Here is a 23,350-nt window from a genome sequence, read left to right on the forward strand (position 1 = left end):
CCTCTTCAGAGAGTATCCAGCATGTCGGTAAAACGACTATCCCTTACAAGGATGTTGGTGTAGGATTAGTTAAAGATTCCGGTTTACTGGGAACTTTTCCCTTTCCTCCGCTCAACGCAGACCCTTCATTTGATTTTATTCATATGATTACTTCAGACACTATTATTTATGATGATCCTTGGATTGTCCCATCTGAATCTGAGATAGACTCATTTGGTGATGCTATGCCTTTGAGTCCATGTGAAATTGCTTATGAAGCGGTGCAGTCTTTTTCCGACCCGAGTTCAACCCAAATTGACCAAATGAATGTGGTCGGTGAAGAATCACTTTTCACATCAACCTCGGAACGGATAGCGTTTCCTAAAGTTGTGTCATCTGACGAACAACTTCGCGAAATCCTAAGTGTAGACGATCTACCATGGGAAGATCTCCATCACAGATCTTCATTTTTACCTGAGGGTGATGACTTTGAAAATGATTTTTCATTCATTTTTTCAGCTGAATATGTCAAGGACGCTCAGAATCCCATGAAACATCCTGATTCAGAGTTGAATTTGGCAAACATTTCTCAAACTATTGCCATTGACATTTCAGTCAAAACGGAACTATTGAGAACATTCATATAGGTGCCTCGTGTACATATGACGAAATTCAAAGCTACAAGGCCCTATTCCAAGAGTTTCGCGACGTGTTTGCCTGGTCCTATGAGGAGATGCTAGGAATTGATCCCTCCATTATTTTTCATGAGATTAAGACTTACCCGGACGCTAAACCCGTTCGGCAACGTCTGCATCAGATACACCCTAGGAAAGCGGCTGCAATTAAAGCAAAAGTCGAGAAGCTGTTGAAAGTAGGTTTCATTTATCCGATCCCGTTAACGAATTGGGTTTCGAATATTGTTCCAGTTAATAAGAAACAAGGAACAATAAGAATATGCATCGACTATAGGGATATAAATCGTGCTTGTCCAAAAGACAACTATCCCACACCCTATATCGATCAAATAATTGATGATTGTGCCGGCAGTGAAATATTTTCCTTCATGGACGATTTTTCCGGTTACAACCAAATCAATATTCTACCTGCCGATCAACCAAATACGGCCTTCATTTGTCCTTGGGGGACGTTTGCTTATTGCAAATTACCTTTTCGACTTAAGAATGCAAGAGCCACTTTCCAACGGGCAATGTCTTACGCGTTTCACGACATCAAACACATTGTGCAACCGTATCTCGATGATTTGCCTGCTCACTCTTTACGTCGAGCTGATCACCTTGTTCACTTACGAGCTATTTTCATGAGGTGTCGGCATTATTGAATTCGATTGAACCCACAAAAATGTGTCTTCTGTATAGAAGTGGGACGATTGCTAGGATTTGTCGTTTCAAAAGCCGGTATCCACGTCGATCCCTCGAAGGTAGAAGCAATCATCAAATTGCCTCCTCCTTCGAGTTTGCGCCAACTCCAAAGTTTGCAAGGGAAAGCAAACTTTTTACGTCGATTAATTCCTAAATACGCCGAGGTTACAAAGGGTTTCACCCGGTTGTTGAAACAAAATTCTCAATTCTCTTGGGATGAGATAGCTCAGAAATCTTTTGATGCACTTAAGCACGCGTTGACCCATGCACCGTTGCTGCATCCTCCCAACTACAACCAGGATTACTTCTTGTATCTCGCCGCCTCCCACTCCACCATTGGAATGGTCTTAGTTCAGGAAGATGAATTCGGAACGGAACATGTGATATACTATCTTAGTCGGACCTTAAATCCAACCGAGTTAAAATACTCACATGTGGAAAAGTTTGCACTGGCGGCAGTTCAAGCTGTCCAGCATTTTCGTCACTACATTCTTCTCCGCAAAACTACAGTGATTTCGGATTGCAACCCTATGATCTATATTTTGACCAAACAATTGCTAGGGGGCAAGTACTCCAAATGGATCGTTATCCTACAGGAGTTCGATTTGGAGTTCGAGAAGTCCAAGTCTAAGAAATCCTTAGTTTTTGCCGAGTTGATGTGTGATTTCCCACGTGCTAATATAGAGACTGTGGCAGAGGAGCCCATTACGGATGAATCTTTGTTTCTTATCAGTACTTTAGATCCGTGGTATGGGGATATAATCGTCTATCTCCAGACCCAATCCTTTCGGCCCGAAATCTCAAAGTCGGAACGTCGGAAAATTCGATTCCAGTCCCAACAATAAAAAATCATTGGAGATACTCTTTATCGTCATGGGGCGGACTTGATTTTTCGACGTTGCTTAACTCATGAGGAAGATGAGAGGGTTTTGAATGACTGTCACTCTGGAGCGTGTGGCGGTCATATGTTTGGGTTTGCCACTGCCCAAAAGATATTGCGCGTTGGTTATTTTTGGCCGTCCTTATTTAAAGATTGTATAACTGCGGTCCGAAAATGCCACAACTGTCAGGTGTTTGATCGAAAGATGCGTGCGCCACCTGCTCCTCTCCACCCTATAATTTCCGTTGGTCCTTTCGCCAAATGGGGTATCGACTTTATTACTTGTAACCCTCACTCGGCCGGGGGGCATGCGTATATCATCCTTGCGGTTGATTATTTTACTAAGTGGGCCGAGGCGATGCCTACATTTGAGGCAGACGGCAAGACAGCAACAATTTTCGTATTCAATCACATTATAGCTAGGTTTGGTGTCCCACAAGCAATAATCACTGACCATGGGTGCCATTTTCGAAACATTATGATGAAAGAACTTACAGGCCAGCTTGGTTTACGTCATGATAGTTCTACTCCTTATTATCCCCAAGCGAACGGTCTGGTTGAGTCTATCAACAAAGTTCTAGTCATCATGATCCGACGGATCATTGGTATTCATCGGTCGAATTGGCACAACATGTTATTTTCGGCGCTATGTGCATACCGAACCTCAGTAAAAACATCAACAGGGTTCACTCCTTTCCAACTAGTTTATGGTTTGGAAGCCGTGCTACCCATTGAATGCGAAATCCCGTCACTGCAAATGGCCATCGAATTACTCCCAGCTACTTCCGAAGAGGAGAAGCATCTGTTATACTTAGCTAAATTAGATGAGACTCGACGTGAAGCAGCTTTAGCAATTGAGACTCACGCCAAACGAATGAAAACTCAGTATGACCGGAATGTGACCCCTCGAAGTTTTTCGGAAGGAGACCTAGTGTTGTTATATGATCAAGCTAATGATAAGCTAGGCGCTGGAAAATTCGTTCCTATGTGGCATGGGCCCTACATTGTTAAGCGAAAGCTAGCAAAAGGGGCTTATGAGCTGGTAGACTTTGACGGGGACTCTTTGGGTAAACCCAAAAATGGACTTTACCTAAAGAGGTATTATGCTTAAATGATGGGTATGGAGATTTTAGTTAGTTTAGTTTTCTCTTTCTAGCCAGTATGTGTGCTTAGTTTAGACTGTGTGCTTAGTTTAGACAGTTTGTATTAATGTAGAGAGTGTGTTTTCGTCGTTATTCTGGCTTATCTTGGTTTTGCTCTTGATATTGCAGATGTCGACGCCTCTCCAAACGTACATTGGATTTGCTGATGGTGCTTGTCGTAGTATACGGAATATCTCTTCCGCAGCTTGGGTTATCTATTCGCCCTCTGACGAGTTAGTTTCTATGCATGGGGTGAGCCTCGGTCAAACAACAAACAACATTGCAGAATACAGTGCAGTGATTGAATTATTATCTGAATCTATTTCATTTGAGATTCGGAGTTTGATAGTGAGGTTAGATTCTAAACTCATTGTATTACAGCTTAATAGAGTCTATGCCATTAGGAATCCAGTGTTGCTGAGATTGTTTTTGAGGGTGCGTCTCTTGGAACGTGAATTTGATTACATTGAATATCAACATATTACAAGGTCTTTGAACACATTAGCAGATGAAATGGCGTCTCGAATGTTAAATAGACATTTGTAACAATCATAAATGCAAATTTATAAACATTTCATCATACATGTTAAACAAAATAAGCCGGTAATAATGATATATATATAGATAGGAGTGTGTCAAAAAATATACATTGTCTTTGATCATAGGTTTAAAACACCTTATGATCGGCAAAATGATAAGTACAAAAAAGTCAAAATGTCATATGTGACTACAAAAGTGACCATCCAGTCACTGGTGATGCTCCCTGTAAGACACCACTGCACGGGCTACCCTACATAGAAATCTCCTAAAAGGTCCCGAGACGGCGACTACATAACGCTGCAGTCTGATAGGAATATCATCTATAGTCATCTCCAGTATATCCACCGTCAGACGCTCTAGATCCTGCTCCAACTCAGCTAGCGTCTCTACGGCTGCATCCTATGGGGCCGGTGCCGGTACAGTTGGATGTCTCCTCTCAAAAGCCCGGAGATTGGCTGGACGTCGTGGGCCTACATCTGCATTTTGAACATTTTTACTATAAGTTTGAGACGATACATATAAAAAACAAAAAAATAGATAATTTAAAAACTTGTGAAAAATGAAGTACCTCTGTCATCCCATTGTTCTCCCTGTGGAAGAACCATGTTCAGATCATTCCAAAAATCCATTCCGGCATAAGGAAAATCCTGAATAGCAAAGACCTGGTTTTCCAACCAGTGAAAGTAACCATCAGGAAATCGAACAACTGTCGTGCCCTCATCAAGATGCCGGGCCATCACCGCAACCCATCTCGTCAACTTAGGCTCCCGAGGAGCCCCAACTGGAATAGTAAGCTGCTGGGGGATCAGCATAGGAACTCTCTCTAGGGCAAAGCTCACAACTAAAGGCCCATACCCAAAGGTCTTTAGTTGCCCGTTCTTTACCCTAGTCAGTTGGCCCTTCATGTTGGCCAACACAGCATCGCACCAGTTGAAAATGGTGCCTCGGTAGAAATCTATCACCATCCGCATTTGGGACCCGGTGGCAATGTGCAAAGCGGCTGCGCCGCAGAGTCTGGTAACTGAAAAGGCAATTACCATAAGTTCAGGCACGGATATATATCTGATTTCTATCCCTTTCTCATGATTCTGATTGTTGCACCACTCTAGCCGGAGGCTAGCAAGGGATTGGCCACCCGGCCTAGTCCCGGAGAGAGTCAGTTGCTCGCCCCTATTGGGAAAAATAGTGAGAAAGTATATGTCAGAGGGCTCTATCTCGAGCTGGTGCCCTCCGATGTAAAAGAATTGTTCCTGGACGTTCCACCTTTCAACCAGCCACTCTAAGAATGGCACCTGAGCCCTCATGCCAGGTATGGCCTAGTATTTGTATAGTCCGCATGCCTTCAAAGCATCAATGGAGGGTTGAGGATTTATTGCGGCTAAATCAATGTCCTCGTGCTCTCTTTCGCGCCAATCAAGCATGGTGTGCTCCCTACACATCATAAAACATCTATTAGAATCCATAAAATTTTAAAATTTTGGTCTATTTTGGAGGTATGAGGGTTTCAAAATGCGTTTTGCGGGGTACACACCCCGACCTTTAGGAACAGAGCGTCTGTACGCAGCTGCCCTTAAGGCCGGGTGTGTACACCCGGTATTTTCCCCATTGAGAAAATATCGGGGTACGCAGGTCAGCAGTGCATGACCTGCGTACCCGAAAGGGCGCATCTTGAAACCCCAAGACCCCCAAAAAATCAAATAAAAACTTAAAAATGAATTCTAAACGGATGGAAATTAAGAGAGGGGTGTTGTAGAATACCTAATGAAACGGCGTTCGATTCTGACGGTCGGATTCTCCGCAATGTCCACGAGAAGTTTCTTTCCAAAAGTCCTTTTCTCAACCTCAACAGTAAAATGGTAAAAATGACATGGTAAGAAGTCTTTTTATAGGTTTTTTGGATAAATGAATGCTAAATTTGTTTATTTTTCACCGTGAAAGGATATTTTTCAATGTATTTTTGCCCATCTTAAACAGGTATGAGTAATGTGTTCTTTTTGTGCAGGACAAAGGGGGTTTAGGGTAATTATCATTTTTCATGTCAGAGTCATCTTTTAAGCCCTTTTCTGACTCCTAAAACATGAAAAGATTGCTGAGCATTTCTTTTACACTCGTTAAAATGGAATTAAAAGACGGTCTTATTATAGCCCTTTTCCGACCGTAAAAACGCGAAAATATTGCCGGGTTTTTGTCATTTCAAACTCGATATTGGAAATAAAACGACGTGTCTTTGATCGCTTTTTACTTTTCAGGTCAACGACACTAAACATGAAAGTACTCCTTGGTCGCAAGATCAAGCGGTTCTCTCAGGTATGATTTTATACTTTTTCGGGCTTGAGAGACACAAACTTACGAAAAAGTTCACCTTGGAGTCTTCTTTAGTTTTTTCAGACTCTCTAAAAATTGAAAAACACCGAGTTTCTCCTATACTGGACTCGTTAAAATTTCACAGTAAAGGACCTGTTCGATTACAAACAGGAATGGACCACTCCTTCTTAGGGTCCGAATCTAAACTAAGTTGGACTCATCCGAAGGATGAGCTTATAATCAAGCATATGTTATCCTCCTCAAGCTTGTAAAAAATAAAGAGGTACTTGCAAGAAATGGTGGGGGAAAAGAGAGAAGAATGAACCTATTTGTTATCCTTTGCCGCAAAAGAACCTTATCACCGCTCTTGAACACGACACTTTTCATTCATCTGGGTTGGGAAATCCTTTGGCTTAAAGTTGATTAAACCTATTTGAAAATATTCAACAATTTTTGGGTATTAACTTTGGGTCAATCGTCACCAAAGCCATCTATCGTGTCATTATGTGTTCAAGAGGTCTCTGCAAATAAACCATTCATACGCAAAACACATGTCGTCCATTTTACCATCCCTGAGTCAATCCTTACAGCAACATTTCTTCAACTTGAACAATGATTTCGTGTTGTGGGCTTGCCTGCAATGGGTCGCTTTCTATCGACATCAACACATTATCTAGAAAGATGACTTAGAAATCGTCAGTACCTTGAAGTCTACATGCATCAATGGCAGGTTTCTCGCCTTTGACGACGGTTTACATCATTGACTTTCGATCAAGGGATTCCGTGACATGTTCGACATCAACTCATTCATTCACATTTCATGGATTGTATTGGGTACTTTGAGAACCATTGACATCACTGGTGGTCTCTCTCACACTTGTTAACGGTTTACATCATTGACCGGTAATCAAGTGGTTTCTACATGCTCGACATCAACTCATTTATTCGCATGGATAGAATCATACCAATTCGAGAAGTAGAAATGAAGACCCTGGATCTAGTTTCCACCATCCAGGCTGCGAGGAGTTTTGTATTCATTATATAGTAGACTTATCATAAACAGATGGCTGCGTCCATACTGTGTCTACAGAAGCCTATGATTGTGATGTACTGCAAAATCATTCTTGAATCAGAGTAATAGTTAGATTATTAGTTAAAGTTTGCAATCTGAGTATGGGAATGCCTACCTCAGTGATGATATCATTTTATATATGTCTTTTGGTGTTGAATAATTACAGGTTCTGACTGGGCTCTCCGCAAGACACTCCTTGAAATGATAAAGTACTCCACCCTTCCTAAATCATATGAAACCCTAATCTACTACAGGCTTCGCACTTTAGAGGGCAATTTGTTACACTAAAAAATGTCACCATGACTATTTTCAGTTAGTATGGCTCCATCCACTGTCATACTATCCTCCTTGGCAAGTCTCATGCCTCTGCTCTACATGTCAAACTCTAGAAAGAAGAGAAAAGTCATTTAAAGTCAATTATCTCTGGTACGTAGTTTCTCTTAGCCTTACCTGCGGGTACGCAGCCCAAGTTCACAATACTTGCATACATGTACGCTCTGTATGTAAAGGGGTGGGTGCGTACCCCTGTAAAGGTCAAAAGGTGCGAGTTTCATCTTAAAAAAGTTACTTGTGGTCATTTCTAGAGCATTCTAGAAGCTTGTTTGACGTGTATGAAGCGCCTCCAGATGGTTCATGTACCCAAAGAAAGAGGAACTTATCCCATTGAAAGAGGGGCTTATCCCATCCATGGTGGAGCTAATTAACTTCCTCTAGAACACTATAAATACAGGCATTGGGCCAGAGGGAGGGAGGTTAAAAAAGCTGAACATTCCTAAGGGTAGATGCTGCTGGAATTAGGACTTCCTTGTGAGAGCTTGTGAGGAGAGATTACCATCTTTACTTGTTTCCACTGGGAGGTGGGTGAGCTGATCAGAGTAAAGGAGGACTCTTGTGGACCCTGGGAGGAGCTTGCACAACACCAAGGCTCAGGTTGTAATGGTTCCTTTTGTTACCTTTAATAAAAATTAGTACATTCTTCTCAATAACTTGTTATTTATGAGTTGTTTCATATACTCCTTGGTCTATATGTTGAATATGCTTTGTTTTATGTTATAATCAGGTGTTATTTAATAGTTTGACTATTGGTGAATGCAGGTTTTGAAGAGAAGGAGGAGCTCATCCAGATCAACAAAGCTGGGCTACGACAATAGCGTTGGGTTAGAGGTAAGAACTAAACACTTGATTTCTCATATTGTAATGCATATTTAGAGAAGGATTGCTCTCTTTTGTCTTGTTTGTCATTAGAAAGTCTTAGACTTCTAGGAAGGTCGGTTGTGTCCGCACCGTCGACTGATTCCGTGTGACATGGGGTCTTCAATATCATTCGATCTTCACTCAAAGTACAAGTCGATCCATGTGAGAGATGTTCTGGAGTCGAAAATGGAAAGACATCGCTTGATTACCAGCCAATGATGTAAGCTGTTAACAGGCGCGAGAGGAATCATCGATAATGATAATGACCCTCAAGGTACTGCAATACAATTCACGTGGTGTGAATAAAGGACTTGGCATCGAACACCACGTAAAATCTTTCGGTCGAAGGCCATTGATGTAAACCTATCACCGGAAGTGAGAAACTTGCCATTGAGGCATGCAAGCTTCAATGTACTGAAAGGTGTGTCCCTAGATTAGCTTCTTTGATAATGAGCTGATGTCGACAAGAAGCAATCTGTCATAGGAGGGCCTGAATGAATCCCACATCAATGACACGGAATGGATAAATTGATTTTAATGGAGGTGAAAATGGTTTGGTGATATAAGCTTCAGGGTGGTGGTCATGAAAGAATGGAGCGTAAATGTATTGCAGCGGGTGAGACACAGGTGAATTCTCTGAGTGACTTCTCTTGAACATATCAGCGACATTGACATGATGGATTGGTAGCATTAGCCCCAAATTTGGATGGTGTGATGTGACCATGGTGATGTGACCGGTGGATGAAACAACCCAACCCGACTTGGATGCGGAGTGAAAGTGTCATGTTCAAGAGCGACTTGCTACCAACAAAGTTTCTTCAAGTTTTCTTCCCAATTTTTCCCCAGTCATTACTGACCAGTACCTCTTTATTTTTGTCAAGCTTGAGGAGGATAAGATATGCTTGTTCTATAATTTTTCCTTCTGGAAAACCCATCGCTATTTTTAACGAGCCTAGCGATAGTGAAACTCGTTCTTGTCTGCTATGGACAAGTTTGTCGCTATTAGGTTTTAACGAGTTTAACGACAAAGATAACTCGGTCCTTTTCAATTTTAGAGAGTCTGAAAGGGACATAAAGGAAACTCCAAAAATCCTTTTTCGTCATCTCATCCCTTAATTCCGAAAAATTATAAAACAATACAGAGGGGATGAATTTTCGATACTTTTAACGAGCCGAACAAAACACGCGCTCAATATTTTTGTGTAATATTCCCTCAGGTCCAAAAAGATTAAAATTTAAAGGAAGGATAGCACTTCCGGTCCCTTTAACGAGCTGGAGAGGGCAATGGCTCGGCAATCTTTTCATATTTTACGAGTCAGTTGAAAAGAGCTTAAAGGAGACTCGTCTTTGAGGAATGAGTGATAAAATTGGGAAGCAGCTGATTCCAGTTAAGGTTTGGCATTTTCTAATCAGGGCAGTGTTACAAGGATGGCTAATAGGATCACTCTTCGCAGCTGTTCCTCAAAAGGGGTAAACAATCAAATGGAGGTGAATGATCGGACAATACAGAGTGGAGGTGATGATGGGAACACGACCAAGGTTTTAAAGGCTGAAGTACTACATTCACGATGATTATTTACTAGGAATTGGTTAATTTTTTATTGAGCTTAAACACTGGGGGAAACATTTTCTCATTGCTTATGTTTATTTTTTAACGGGCATGAAGTTTGCGTTAAAACTACTCGATTAATCCAGTCGTATAATAGGAATGTCTCATATATGAAAACGACAATTTTTAAAGTTTTGCCCCACATCCTTTCTTTATGCAAGTTAGGAAACGACCAATCATACGAGTTTAAAGGGTTAGAGGACCTACAAATTTAAAAAAATAAATGGTCGCTCTTCGCTTGCACGCCAAAAGGTTTGCATGCCCCCAGGTATAAAATAGAGTTTCAAGGTCACCTTCTATTCTACCGACAAGACATTCGTTTTATCGGGAAAGGCCTACCTCTTTCAGGTTACCAAAGATTGTTTTACATGTCCTGCAAACAAAACAATTCTTCGGCGATGCCTACCGAAATAGACAAAGGCGAGTGGCATAGACGCCTCCACCCACATAACTTTGACAAGGGAATCTTATTCCAGTCCAACCCCCTTTTCCAATCGTAGACGGGAGTGTCAAACTAGTCATATATCTCTTGCGGAAACCTATCCTATATCTGAAGTTTTCCTGTCAAAGCAGACTAGGGTGCATGCCCCCTGGGTTTCAGTCATGTCCTCCGAATCACTCGTGCTCATCAGGAGGATGGACTGGGGATTGATGAGACATTCCTTGTGTGAAAAGACCATTTAGGGATGGTATATGACTATTTTCTATGCGTGAACCGGGGAATGAAAGCTGGTCTACGAGCTTGACCACTCTTCCTTCGTGCTGAAAACACATTACTCTAAAGAGTGATGAGACAATGGCTCCCATGCAATAAATATAGTCTCATCCAAGGAGTAGATTATAATCTAGGGGTCCTTGGACTACCATTACGTTCATTAGGAGGATGGACAGAGGATCGATGAGACATTCCTTGTGTGAAAAGACCGTTCAGGGATGGTATATGACTATTTGCTATGCGTGAACCGGGGAATGAAAGCTGGTCTACGAGCTTGACCACTCTTCCTTCGTGCAGAAAACACATTACTCTAAAGAGTGATGAGACAATGGCTCCCATGTAATAAATATAGTCTCGTCCAAGGAATAGATTATAATCCAGGGGTCCTTGGACTACCATTACGTTCATGTGAACAGTTTTCCCTCTCAATGTTATGGGCACATTGGGAAGGATCCCTAATGGTCGACTAGTTCCTTTGTCAAAGCCTGTTAGATTTCTCATCTCAGGAAAAAGTAATGGTGAACCAAGCGCTTTCCAGGCAGTCGAGGAAAGGATACTCACAGAAGCCCCTTCATCTATGATGGTACTGGCCATAACCATTCTATATACTTGAGCAATGATTCAGAATGGTATACTAGCCGTAAACGTGGTCTGCCTAGCTGATTCCAGTCGAAGGAAACAACTAGGTTTCTTGGAGGTGGGACCGAATGGACGACCGGGTACGACTCTGACGAACTTCCTTCCTGCAGTAAAGGAATGGGTAAATTGCCCCCATGTTCATCGGAGTCTGTGCTTACGAAAAGAATTTGGACAGTGTCATCCTTGTTCTCTTCGGTGACTGTATCATCTGAAGATGGAACCTCTGAAGGCAAGACCGGGTCAACTGCTGCCTCGACCTTTTGAATTTCATCTGGTATGGGTTTAGATGGTTTATCTTCAATTATAGATGCTTCGGCTGACCATCTAGGCTGGTCAGCCGGATTTTCAACTAGCGACGGACTGGGCAAGAGTTTCTTATATCCAAGAGGAAGTCGTAATGGTGAAACTGGACGATCATCCAAAACTCTTTTAGCGTCATCTAAGAAGGGACAATGGTGGACGGCGTGATCGCCTTCACACAGTTTACAAGGAAATTTATACTTTCCTTTTTGTCCAGGGACTTCACTTTCACTAGTCGACGATGTGTTTTCAACATGATCATCAGAGGTTGACGACACCAGGTTGTGCAAACGAGGAGACCAGTCCCTTAAGATCCGATGGATGCATGGACAATCTCTATGATAGTGGTCTCCTTTGCAAATGACACATGGTGATTTAGGCCTGGTCAGTGCAGTGTGTGGATTTTCGCTAGACGACGCTTAGTTGCCCCCTTTCACCTTTAGCTTCTTCTTCTTCTTCTTCTCTTTCTTCTTCTTTTCCTTCTTCTTCTCAGATACTTGATTTTTGGCTTTACCAGCCCCATCAAGCGAAGGGGAAGGAGGAGAGGAAGAGTTGGACGAAGTAGAGGGCTGGGGGGTAACTCTGGAATTGTCTAGTTACTGACTCAATTGTTTAGGAATCACGATGTTCTGAATGACGGAGGTTGAGAAAAGCCATACGGGCAAGCCAATCGTCAATCCTGGAAGTGACAATGTGGCCATGTGGGGTGCACCAACATCTCCCCAAGAGGAGAAGGGACTAGGATTTCCTCCAAGGGGAACTCCTTGGTCGGTAGACTCCATTTTCTCAACCTAAGATCAACATAGGAAAGGTGACGAATATTCCGTTTAAAATAAATTTTAGACGCTTTGACACAACTTGTTTTTTCAATTTTAAAGAGTCAAGAAAAAACAAAAGATGACTCTAGTCGCTTTCGATTTTTAATGAGCCTGAAGTGACAAGTGCTCAGATGGACCTTTTCCGTTAAGGATTCTGAAAAGGAATGAAAGGGACTGCTCTAGAAATCTAGGCAGAGGGATTACCAAACCAATCGCAAAACTGCAGAATACTTTTTACAGTACGATAGTCAATCTTCCCCAATGCTGTGTTCAGTGCATTGTGATTGATAGGGTGGCAGACACGGCTTCCTATGGATAAAGGATTAAGCCTATTGTGGTCTCCCAAAATATACTCGACGGTATGTGGGAGCACAAGTTCGTACCGGCACTTATCGTCTCAAAGTGGAGGAATCACCCAACCAACAGTGAGAACAACAGTTACCAGGCTTTACGACGTTCGAATATGTCTCTAGCCTAGAATTCTAGATGTTGTGCATTAGGTTCCAAAGCGTTGTTAGATTCATTAAATTTATTTTATAGTTGATCTTGCTTAAGAAATTTGCCTTTCAGGTTCACCGCGTGATGTAGATGTACAATTCCTAAAATGAAATCTAAGATGATAAACAGTCTTTTATCTTCTTTGTGCAATGACAATCCTAGCTACTAAGGAAAGAAAGATAGAATTCTTTCAACAAAGAGCAAAGAGCACACACTATATGCACTGTCCTAAATCAAACCAATCAAACAGTCTAAATGAAAATGCACATGCATGTATTTGTTTTCAGCCTTCTTAATATGTGAATGATAAAAAGAAAGCTAATGCGCAAATATGAATTACTCTTCAAAGCGACAATTACTAACAAGTTTCTTTTCAAAATCAAAATGAAGACAATGACAACACTTTGCGATTTGGAAATGAAGACTTGCTTTTGACACTAGAAAAACTACTAATTCAGATCAAATACAACAGTAACAGGGTAATCGACTATCAAGAGTAACCAGACTCCCTTGTAAGACTGAAAACGACACTTGCGACACTTTCAAATCAAGAAACGACAGTACAATTACGTTACTTTTTTGCAAAGGAGAACTAAAAACGACTCAACAAATACACAAAAACATTTACAGTTATTTGCACAATGGAGGCAGAATATCAGCAAGGAAAGGGATTTCAAACAGAGGTGTACTGACTACAGGCAACAAAATTTGTGAATAGATCTAAAAAGAGTGAACAGAAACCAAAATTCAGGAACAATGCCTAGTCTGATCAGTGCACCTGTAACACAGTGAATTTGAAATGCAGCGCACCTACTACACTAGGGAAGTGCGCTGAATTTCAGATTCGCAGAACAGAGAGTGCGCTGGGCTAGGGACGAGACTTTGCTTGGGTTTCGGGTCACAGTTTGCAGTTCATCTCAGGGACTTTGGCCGAGCAAGTGGTAATCAATAAGTGAACAACAGGGGTAGATCTAAGGAGGTTACTAAAGCCACCACAAGGGCAATTAGAGAGTTTGTAAATCAGTTGTTTAATTCATAAACAAAACCCAAAGATTGACTGAAGCAGCATTTATCTACTTTGCATTTGCATAGCAAATGCAGTTCGAAAGCTACCTAGTTCAACTTCAGGCTATGTCTGTAAGTTTATAAAGTAAACAAATGTAGATAAACAAACAACCTAGTTGCTCCCCAGCGGAGTCGCCATTTTGTTACAGGGAAAAGTGTCTATGCAAAACTGTTAATCCCACTAAGGTGTGGTAGCTACCTTAGAAACAAACAAAGTAAAACTACTTTCGTTTTCCTTTATGAAAGATAGATGAGAGAAGAATAAAGGAGACCAACCTCTGTCTTGTGCTTGGTTCCTTGCTCGATTCCTCTCTCTTCTGATAGTCCTTTGCTACTTGCTTCCTTGTATACCCAGCTTTACAGAGTACCTGTAGAATCAAAGCAACATAACACTATACGAGAACATGGATCTATTATCGTAAACAATCTAGGATCAGATGTAAATTGACCATACAAATGCACAAAACATAGATTACACAAGAGTATGGAGGAAAACTTGAATAGCTTTATTGATAATCAAGAAAGAGCCAAGAGAGTTACAACCAGTTGTTCTGACCCAGCATCATCCTCTTAGCAAGTAAGCCCTTCTTCACCTCATGCAAAGCTTAGATCACCCAACACTATGGTGTTGCCTCAAGAAACCAACAGCAATTCCTTACAAGATGCAAAATTCCAGCCCCGTGGATCTCTGGGATCAGGGATCCATATATAGATATATGTAAGGGAGATGAGTCAGCTTGTGATTTGATTAGTGTCTTCCCTCTGATAGTTCCTGCTTCCACTTGGAGATTGATGATCTCTTACTCATCCTTGGTCGAATTCAGAAAGGCAAGTTTCACAGGAGAAGTTTTTGGAAGATTCCATGCTTCTCCACCTCGCGGATTGACACTGCCATTTGTCTCTTCTCACCCATCGCACCCCATAGAAGGGCTTTTTGAAATGCAACGCACCCACTGAGTGTACTTAGGTGAGATGCAACGCACTTTGCCTATGGAGCAGGTGAAATGATCCTGTTTTGACCAGTTCTGAGTAGTTTTTAATGGAGAACTTCTAGGAGAAGATGTAATCAGTTGACCTTGTTCCTTTAGGGGTTGGAACAAAACTTTTAAGGACTTAGAAGCCCTTGTTTTATGGACATTTTATGCTTGGGGATGAAGTGCCCAAAAATGTATATAACAACGACCGTACCCACTCGAATGAAATTTGCGGTTTCCATGGGTGCACGACCCGAACAAAGGCACGAGGGAGCATCAAGCAAACGGGTCACACGAATTTGTAGGAGGCACACAGGCAATCACCTATTAGCATTTTTTGTATAGCCACATGTTCCCGAGCACTGACACATGACACAACATGACCCAACCTGACTCGCCTGAACGCATTTGCATGGGCACCCACACGTGACATGACCCGACTCGCCCAAACGAAATTTGGGGTTTCCATGGGTGCACGACCCAAACGAAATTTCGTTCAGGTGTGACTTGGAAACCCAAAATTTTTGGCGTGACATGAAAACCCCAAATTTTTTGTGCCAGGCGGAAAGCCCAAATTATAGGCACCGGGTGGAAACCCCAAATTTTGGGTGTGACATGGAAATCCCCAATTTTGGGTGCGACATGGAAACCCCAATTTTTTTGCATAGGGCAGAACCCCCAAAATTTTGGCACTAGGTGGAGACCCCAAATTTTGGGCGCGACATGGAAACCCAAAATTTTTTTGCACTGGGTGGAAGTCCAAAATTTTAGGCACCAAGTAGAAACCCCAAATGGCATGGAAACCCCAATTTTTCCCATGCTTGGGTGCCTTTTTCGTCACAACGTGGAAACCCAAAATTTTGGGCGTTGGGGTGTGACTTGGAAACCCCAAAATTTTGGGCACCAGAGCGTGACATGGAAACCCCAATTTTCCTGGGCTTCGATGCCCTTTCCATCGTTGTGTGGAGCCCTAAATTTCCCCCACCCAAGCAAAAAAAAAAATTTGTCTAGAGGAAGAGGCAAAGGTGCAAGAGTGGGAGGGTTTTCTGGATTTGTTTGTGACAAGAGCAAAGCTTTGAATCGAGGCAACCAAGGGCTAAATCTCAGTGGATCATGGTAGCAAGGCCACTCTGCCACTTACAATACCCTTTCACGTATTTACGTCATCTACAAAGGATTCTTCTCAACGACTGTTTGGAATTGAACTTCAAAGCGACGCCCCTACTGTGGGTCGAGATATAGTCCAAGAGTGACATGCACTGCTTCTAGTGTGGATTCTGACTTAGAGGCATTCAGTCATAATATGACACATGGTAGCTTCGCACCATTGGATTTTCAACCAAGCGCGATGACCAATTGTGTGAATTAATGGTTCCTCTCATACTAAGTTGAATCACTATTGCGGTGCGGTTCATTAGTAGGGTAAAACTAACATGTCTCATGACTATCTAAATCCAACTCGCATTCCCTATTGGTGGGTGAACAATCAAACACTTGGTGAATTCTGCTTCACAATGATAGGAAGAGCCAACATCGAAGAACTAAAAATAAATGTCGTTATGAATGCTTGGCTTCCACAAGCTAGTTTTCCCTGTGGTAACTTTTCTAACACCTGTAGCTTCAAATTCTGAAAATCTAAAGGATCGATAGGCCACGCTTTCATGGTTTGTATTCATACTGAAAATAAAAATCAAATGAGCTTTTACCCTTTTGTTCCACACGAGATTTATGTTCTCGTTGAGCTCATCTTAGGACACCTGCATTCTCTTTTAACAAATGTGCTACCCCAGCCAAACTCCCCACCTGACAATGTATTCTGCCCGGATTAACCTGCCGAAATGTGCCTTAAGGGTAAAAATAGGGGTAGTGCCCCATCTCCGCCCCATAGAATAAGTAAAATAACATTAAAAGTAGTGGTATTTAACTTGTGTTGAAAACAACGCCCACTTATTGTAGAGTCAAGCTCAAGAGGGTCTTTTTCCCCACTGATTCTACCAAGCCTGTTCCATTGGTTGTGGTTTTAGTAGATAGTATATAGAGATAGTGGAATCTCATTAATCCATTCATGCACGTGACTAATTAGATGACGAGGCATTTGGCTACCTTAAGAGAGTCATAGTTACTCCCACTATTTACCCGCGCTTGGTTGAATTTCTTCACTTTGACATTCAAAGCACTGGGCATAAATCACATTGCGTCAGCATCCGCAGGGACCATCGCAATGCTTTGTTTTAATTAAACAATCAGATTCCCTGTGTCCTCACCAGTTCTGAGTCGACTGTTCGACGCCTAGGGAAAAGCCCCCAGCAGGGGGCATTCTACACTCATAGCCCAATCGACACTCGACAGCCCACCCTCGCCATGAGAGAAACTCTGGTAGACTGCTGATAACCCACATGTTGAGTGTGAAGACCCCTAGGCCCAGCCCTCGGAGCCAATCCTTTTCCCAAAGTTATGGATTCGTTTTGCCGACTTCCCTTACCTACATTGTTCTATTGACCAGAGGCTATTCACCCTGGAGACCTGATACGGTTATGAGTATGACCGAGCATGAACGGTACTCGGTCCTCCAGATTTTCAAGGGTTGCCAAGGGCACACCGGATACTGCAAAATGTGTCGTGATCTTCCAGCTACTGGACCCTATCTTTGGGTGAACCGATTCCAGGGTGGGCAAGCTGTTGAAAAGAAAAAATAACTCTTCTCGGGGCCCCCGACGATGTCTCTGTATTTCCTAATGTTGCGGCCCGCTGCCATGTCACAGTTAGGGAATATTAACCTGATTCCCTTTCGATGCTCATGTAGATTGCACCCTTGATACAAGGCTTCCCCATCTCTTAGGATCAACTAACCCATGTTCAAGTGTTGTTCATAGGGAACCTTTCCACACTTCAATCTTCAAAGTTCTCATTTGAATATTTGCTACTACCACCAAGATCTGCACTGGGGACTGATCCACCCAAGCTCACGCCTAAGGTTTATCAACAACACCCGCATCCTCCTACTCATCAGAGCCAGACAATTGCTCCGACGGTTGAGTATAGTTTGCGTGCTTCAGTGCCATCCATTTTCGGGGCTAGTTGATTCAGCAGGTCAGTTGTGACACACTCCTTAGTGTATTTCGACTTCCATGACCACCGTCTTGCTATCTTAATCGTTCAAAACCCTTTTTGGGATCTAGTTAGCATGCAATTCAACACTATAACTCAACTTTCAGTTCATCCCGCATCACCAATTCTACTTACCAAAAATGGAGCTTTCGATTCCACGGTGTAGCTCAATGGAGAAGCCACACCCTCTTACCTATTTAAATTTTGAGAATAGGTCGAGGGCATTACACCCCCGATGCCTCTAATCATTTGCTTTACCCAATAAAACTTGTGTGTGAGCTCTAGCTATCCCGAGGGAAACTTCAGAGGAAACCAGCTGCTAGATGGTTCGATTAGTCATTCGGCCCTATACCCAAGTCAGATGAATGATTTGCAAATCAGTATTGCTACAATCCTCCACCAAAGTTTCCTCTCGCTTTGCCCTACTTAGGAATAGTTCACCATCTTTCGAGTCCCAACTGGTGTGCTCACACTCAAACCCTTCTCATAAGCTCAAGGTCAGTCGATAATGCACCCCACCAGAGAGGGCATCTCACCCGTCAGCGTCCTTGTGCCTCGAAGGTTTTTAAACCTGCTGACTTGCACACATGTTAGACTCCTTGGTTTGTGTTTCAAGATGGGTTGAATGGAAATCCCACCAACCACCACCACCAGCACGTAGGTGCACACGGTCTGCCACAAGGGCACATGGTTCATTCCTCAACCATCGCGACGGTAAACCGACAGGCAGTAATCCACCTGCGCTTGTGACGATGCAGTAGCCTGTGTTGGTTTTCACCTCAAGTCAAGGTGCAGACCAGCCTGAGTCATTCCACATTTGATGGAGATGCATCAACAGCCTCCATCCTCTTCCCTCTTCACAATTTCAAGCACTCTTTAACTCTCTTTTGAAATTCCTTTTCATCTTTCCCTCATGGTACTTGTTTTCTATCGTTCTCTCACCTATATTTAACCTTGGACGGAATTTACCACCCAATTAGGGTTGCATTCCCAAAAAACCCGACTCGCCAACAGTACCTCATGATACGGTAGGGTCCCGACCCGATGGGGTTGTCACCCTCTCAGGCGCCCCCTTCCAAGGGACTTGGCCTAAGTTCGCCACTGGGGACGCTTCTATAGATTATAATTCAGGTGACACTGCCACCTGATTTTCATGTTGGGCTCTTCTTGATTCAATAGCCGCTACTAGGGGAATCCATGTAAGTTTCTTTTCCTCCATTTAATTATATGCTTAAACTCAGCGGGTGTTCTCGCTTGAGCTGAGGTCGCAAAGTTGGAGGTAAATCCGCCCTACCCGATGGGAGGACAAGAGAGAGCAAAGCAAGTTCGAGTGATGCCACACAAAGCTTGCATCAGCTAATGTCGACTGCCCATCCAAGGGGACAAGAACACCTCTCATTGACTCACGCCACGAAACATCGCTTGAGGTATTTCAGCCAACCACACTGCATTGGGCATAGACGACCAACTTTGCTGCTCCCTAACATATTGCAGGGAGTAAGTTTAAATTGGATGCGATGCCTAGACAAACATGCCCTCGACCAAGGCCTTATGCGAAAATTTCATTCAAAACCTCGATGATTCACAGGATTCTGCAGTTCAAACTAAGTATCGTGTTTCGCTACGTTCTTCATAGTAACAAGAGTCGAGATATCCATTGCCAAGAGTTGTTTCGACGTATTACCGAAAAATCCACCACAACATTGAATAGGGGCACCCCCCATAAAAAATGTAAGGCTAAGGGCCAAAAGGAGGAAAGGAAGAAAAATGCATGAAAGAAAGAGAAACAAAGGTGTCTACCCCCATCATAGGAGGAGGCTCAAATAGAGAACAATCTCCACGAGCCCCACACCCTCACAAAAATGGGACAAATGCATGGAACAACAATTGAGAAGGAATAGGGTGGCCACCTCAGGAGCTCATACTGCTTTTAATCCTTCTTGAACACTAGTCCACAACAATTCCCCCTTTTCTCCGTAAAGCTAGGGACCGAAAGGAAGAAGGGAAGAAAACAAGGTGAAGGAAATAGAGATCAAATGTGGCTACCTGCTCACAGGGGAGGCTCAAACAAAGCACAAGCCTCCCAAGCCCCGTGCCTTCGCAAAAAGGGGGGAATTGAAGAGGACGATGATCGAGAAGGACTAGGGTGGCCACCCCGGGAGCTCGCACTATGTTTTGTCCTTCCCGAACACCAATCCACAATAATCCCACCTTTTCTCTATAAAGCTAAGGGCCAGAAGGAAGAAGTGAAGAAAACAACATAAAAGAAAGGGATATGAACTATGGCTATCGGCTCACAAGGGGAGGCTTCAAACAAAGAACAATCTTCCCCAACCCCGTGCCTTGGCAAAAATGAGGGAACTGCAGGGGATTACGATTGAGAAGGACTAGGGTGGCCACCCTAGGAGCTGACACTGCGTTTCGTCCTTCCCGAACACCAATCCACAACAATCCCGCCTTTTCTTTGTAAAGCTAGGGGCCAAAAGGAAGAAGGGAAGAAAACAACATGAAAGAAAGAGAGATATCAAACGTGTCTACCGGCTCACAGGGGGAAGCTCAAACAGAGAACAAGCTTCCCCAACCCCAATGAGACCAGTGTCTGGAGCATGTTACTGAGAGGTAAACAACCCCCCATCCCGGCACAAACCCACCCCGCTATTGCACCCCTTTGTGTACAAAACACCCAACAACCTTTCCAGCGAGAAAGTCAACGGGGGTCAAATACATCAATGGTGCAAGGCCACTAAAAAGAGGGACATCCACAAAGTGCACACTACAAAACAAAGAAATGACCAAGTCCCACAAAACACTCACAATCCAAAGGGAGGAAGAAAGACACAACTCGCTACTTCTTTTTTCCTTAGAAGGGGAGTGGATCATGAGAGGACGAGGAATTCCCTCGACGACAAACAACCCGACTCGCCGACAATGCCTCATGATGCGGCAGGGTCCTAGCCCGATAGGGTTGTCACCCTCTTAGGCCCCCCCTTCCAAGGGACTTGGCCCAGGTCTGCCGCTGAGGATGCTTCTATAGACTACAATTCAGGTGACGTTGCTGCCCAATTTTCATGCTGGGCTCTTCCCAGTTCGCTCGCCGCTACTAGGGGAATCCTTGTAAGTTTCTTTTCCTCCACTTAATTATATGCTTAAACTCAGTGGGTGTTCTCGCTTGAGCTAAGGTTGCAAAGTTGGAGCTAAATCCTCCCTACCCGATGGGAGGACGAGGGAGAGCAAAGCAAGTTTGAGTGATGCCCCACAAAGAATGCATCAGCTAATGTCGACTGACCGTCCAAGGGGACAAGATCACCGCTCACCGACGCATGCCACAAAACATCGCTTGAGGTATTTTAGCCAACTGCACCGCATTGGGCACGAATGACCACATATTGTAGGGAGCGCATTTGAATGCGATGCAATGCCTATACAGATGTGCCATCGACTGAGGCATCAGGTGCAAATTTCTTTCAAAAACTCGATGATTCATAGGATTTTGCAATTCACACTAAGTATCGCATTTCACTATGTTATTCATCATAACAAGAGCTGAGATATTCGTTACCAAGAGGCATTTCCATGTATTACCAAAAAATCTACCACAACACTAAATAGGGGCACTCCCCACAACAAATGTAAGGCTAAGGGCCAAAAGGAGGAAAGGCATAAAAATACATGAAAGAAAGAGAAGCAAAGGTGTCTATCCCACTCATAGGAGGAGGCTCAAATAGAGAACAATATTCCTGAGCCCCACGCCCTCACAAAAAGGGTGGAAATGCATGGAACAGTAATTGAGAAGGACTAGGGTGGCCACCCCAGGAGATCACACTACTTTTAATCCTTCCCGAACACCAGTCCACAACAATTCCCCCTTTCCTCCAAAAACCTAGGGATCGAAAGGAAGAAGGGAAGAAAACAAGGTGAAAGAAATAGAGATCAAACATGGCTATCGGCTCACAAAGGGAGGCTCAAACAAAGTACAAGCCTCCCAAGCCTTGTTGTTATAGACATTTTTGTGCCTTACAGCTCTAAGCATGAAATGTCCATAAACCAAGGGATCCTAAGTCCCTAAAAGTGTTGTTCCGACCCCTAGAGGAACAAGGTCAACAAATTACAGCTTCTCCCAGAAGTTCTCCACCAGAAACTGCTCAGAATCAGTCAAATCAGGATCATTTAAGCTGCTCCACTAGCTACTTGCGTTGCATAGCACCCAAGTACGATAGCTAGGTGCATTGCAATGCACCTGAATGCACTACCAGGGTGCGTTGAGCGGGAAATGACAAATGGAAGTGCCATTCCGCGAGGTGGAAAGACAATGGAAGCTTCCAGAATCTTCTCCAATGACACTTGCCTCACTGAGTTCGACCAAGGATGAGTAAGAGGCTCTCAGTCTCCAAGTGGAAGCAAGAACTGACAGAGAGAAGCCACTAGTCAAATGACAAGCTGACTCATCTTCTTTGCATACATCTATATATGGATCCCTCATCCCAGAGATCCGGAGGCTGGAATTTTGTACATTGGAGAGAATTGCTATTGGTTTTGAGATAGATATCATAGTATTGGGTGATTTATGCTTTGTTGGAGGTGAAGAGGCGATTCCTTTGCTGGGAGGTTGATGCTAGATCAGGAATCATCGGTTGTAACTCCTCCTGGATCTTCTTGTTATATCAATAAAACTATTTGAGTTTCTCCTACATGCTTGTGTATCATTGATGTTTGTTACATTTGTATGTTTAGCTTAAATCTGATCCTAAGCTATTTATGAATATAAATCCATGTCTTTGTGTAGTTTTCTTCTTCTGTGATCTTACAGCAACTTGGTGAAGCTGGGCAAGTAAGGGAGCAGGTAGCTGGAAGCTGTCAAAGAGGAGAGAGATTGGATCAAAGGACTAGCGCAAGACACAGGTTGGTTCATCCTATTCCTCTTTGTTTATAGTTCATAAAGAAGAATACAAAAGTAGTTGTCTTTGTTTGTTGCTAAGGTCACTGTCACACCTTAGTGGGATAGGGTCATTCTGAATAGACACTTTTTCCCACAACAAAATGGCGACTCCGCTGGGGAACGTGTCTAATTAGTTTTTTTGTGTTTCTCTTGTTGTTTGTTTCGTAAACTTAGAAGTAGCAATCGAACTGCATATTC

General features: G+C 43.1%; 2 non-coding genes and 1 pseudogene across 2 annotated transcripts; all 3 read right to left on the reverse strand.

Annotated features, from left to right (window-relative positions):
* Positions 1–16,183: 16,183 nt before the first annotated feature.
* Positions 16,184–19,484, reverse strand: LOC149157349 (25S ribosomal RNA). The gene has a single exon (XR_016262136.1). It is a non-coding gene; the product is annotated as a 25S ribosomal RNA (ribosomal RNA).
* Positions 19,485–19,731: 247 nt separating this feature from the next.
* On the reverse strand, positions 19,732–19,885 carry LOC149157350 (5.8S ribosomal RNA). Its single transcript, XR_016262146.1, has one exon. It is a non-coding gene; the product is annotated as a 5.8S ribosomal RNA (ribosomal RNA).
* A 1,744-nt stretch (positions 19,886–21,629) lies between these two features.
* On the reverse strand, positions 21,630–21,783 carry LOC149157351 (5.8S ribosomal RNA; annotated as a pseudogene).
* Positions 21,784–23,350: the final 1,567 nt, after the last annotated feature.

Source organism: Pinus tabuliformis, chromosome 5_2, assembly GCF_031772625.1.
Source record: "Pinus tabuliformis cultivar Carrire ecotype Pingquan chromosome 5_2, CPIR1, whole genome shotgun sequence".
Classification (NCBI taxonomy): domain Eukaryota; kingdom Viridiplantae; phylum Streptophyta; class Pinopsida; order Pinales; family Pinaceae; genus Pinus; species Pinus tabuliformis.